The sequence below is a fragment of the Dendrobates tinctorius genome, unplaced genomic scaffold, assembly GCF_039654945.1.
Source record: "Dendrobates tinctorius isolate UK_male_01 unplaced genomic scaffold, ASM3965494v1 ptg000374l, whole genome shotgun sequence".
In the NCBI taxonomy this organism is placed as follows: Eukaryota; Metazoa; Chordata; class Amphibia; order Anura; family Dendrobatidae; genus Dendrobates; species Dendrobates tinctorius.
Window position 1 is genome coordinate 1,625,001 of NW_027362040.1, and position 2,500 is coordinate 1,627,500.

Here is a 2,500-nt window from a genome sequence, read left to right on the forward strand (position 1 = left end):
AGGAGGAAGAAGAGAAGGAGGAAGAAGAAGAAGAGGAGGAAGAAGAGGAGGAGGAAGAAGAATAAGAAGGGGAGGAAGAAGAATACAAAGAGGAGGAAGAAGAATAAGAAGAGGAGGAGGAAGAAGTCGAGGAGGAAAAAGAAGAAGAGGAGGAAGAAGAAAAGGAGGAAGAAGAAGAGGAAGAAGAAGAGGAAGAAGAAGAAGAAGAGGAGGAAGAAGAAGAGGAGGAAGAAAAATAAGAAGGGGAGGAAGAAGAATACGAAGAGGAGGAAGAAGAATAAGAAGAGGAGGAAGAAGAAGAAAAGGGGAGGAAGAAGAAGAGAAGGAAGAAGAGAAGGAGGAAGAAGAAGAGGAGGAAGAAGAAGAAGAGGAGGAGGAGGAAGAAGAGGCGGAAGAAGAGGAGGAAGAAGAAGAGGAAGAAGAAGAGGAGGAAGAAGAAGAGGAGGAAGACGAAGAAGAGGAAGAAGAAGAGGAAGAAGAAGAGGAGGAAGAAGAAGAGGAGGAAGAAGAGAAGGAGGAAGAAGAAGAGGAGGAAGAAGAGGAATAGGAGGAGGAAGAAGAAGAAGAAGAGGAGGAAGAAGAAGAGGAAGAAGAAGAAGAAGAGGAAGAAGAAGAAGAAGAGGAGGAAGAAGAAGAAGAGGAGGAAGAATTAGGAGAGGAAGAAGAACAAGAGGAAGAAGAAGAAGAGGAAGAAGAAAAGGAGGAAGAAGAAGAAGAAGAGGAAGAAGAAGAAGAGGACGAAGAAGAAGAGGAGGAAGAAGAAGAAGAGGAGGAAGAAGAAAAGAAGGAGGAAGAAATAGGAGAAAGAATAAGAAGGGGAGGAAGAAGAATACGAAGAGGAGGAAGAAGAGGAAGAAGAAGAAGAAAAGGAGGAAGAAGATGAGGAGGAAGAAGAGAAGGAGGAAGAAGAAGAGGAGGAAGAAGAAGAGGAGGAAGAAGAATAAGAAGGGGAGGAAGAAGAATACGAAGAGGAGGAAGAAGAATAAGAAGAGGAGAAAGAAGAGAAGGAGAAAGAAGAAGTAGAGGAGGAATAAGAAGAGAAGGGAAAGAATAAGAAGGGGAGGAAGAAGAATACGAAGAGGAGGAAGAAGAAGAAGAGGAAGAAGAAGAGGAGGAGGAAGAAGAGGAGGAAGAAGAGGAGGAAGAAGAGGAGGAGGAAGAAGAATAAGAAGGGGAGGAAGAAGAATACAAAGAGGAGGAAGAAGAATAAGAAGAGGAGGAGGAAAAAGTCGAGGAGGAAAAAGAAGAAGAGGAGGAAGAAGAAAAGGAGGAAGAAGAAGAGGAAGAAGAAGAGGAAGAAGAAGAAGAAGAGGAGGAAGAAGAAGAGGAGGAAGAAGAAGAGGAGGAAGAAAAATAAGAAGGGGAGGAAGAAGAATACGAAGAGGAGGAAGAAGAATAAGAAGAGGAGGAAGAAGAAGAAAAGGGGAGGAAGAAGAAGAGAAGGAAGAAGAGAAGGAGGAAGAAGAAGAGGAGGAAGAAGAAGAAGAGGAGGAGGAGGAAGAAGAGGCGGAAGAAGAGGAGGAAGAAGAAGAGGAAGAAGAAGAGGAGGAAGAAGAAGAGGAGGAAGACGAAGAAGAGGAAGAAGAAGAGGAAGAAGAAGAGGAGGAAGAAGAAGAGGAGGAAGAAGAGAAGGAGGAAGAAGAAGAGGAGGAAGAAGAAGAGGAAGAAGAAGAAGAGGAAGAGGAAGATGAAGACTAGGAGGGGGAAGAAGAAGCGGAGGAGGAAGAAGAAGAAGAAGAGGAGGAAGAAGAAGAGGAGGAAGAAGAAGAAGAGGAAGATGAAGAAGAGGAAGAAGAAGAGGAAGAAGAGGAAGAAGAAGAGGAGGAGGAAGAAGAATAGGAGGAGGAAGAAGAAGAGGAGGAAGAAGAAGAAGAGGAGGAAGAAGAAAAGGAGGGGGAAGAAGAGGAGGAAGAGAAGGAGGAAGAAGAAGAGGAGGAAGAAGAAGAAGAAGAGGAGGAGGAAGAAGAATAAGAAGAGGAGGAAGAAGAATAAGAAGAGGATGAAGAATAAGAAGAGGAGTAAGAAGAAGAGGAGGAAGAATAAGAAGAGGAGGAAGAAGAATAAGAAGAGGATGAAGAATAAGAAGAGGAGTAAGAAGAAGAGGAGGAAGAATAAGAAGAGGTGGAGGAAAAAGAAGAAGAAGAGGAAGAAGAAGAGAAGAAGAAGAAGTAGAAGAGAAGGAAGAAGAAGAGTAGGAGGAAGAAGAAGAAGAGGAGGAAGAAGAAGATGAAGGAGAAAATGAAGAAGAGGAAGAAGAAGAAGAAGAGGAAGAAGTAGAACAAGAGGAGGAAGAAGAAGAAGAGGAAGAAGAAGAGGAGGAAGAATAAGAGGAGGAAGAAGAAGAGGAAGAAGAAGAGGACGATGAAGAAGAAGAGGAGGAAGAATTAGAAGAGGAAGAAGAAGAGGAAGATGAAGAGGAAGAAGAAGAGGAAGAAGAAATAGAGGAGGAAGAAGAAGAAAAGGAGGAGGAAGAAGAAGAAGAGGAGGAAGAAGAGAAGGA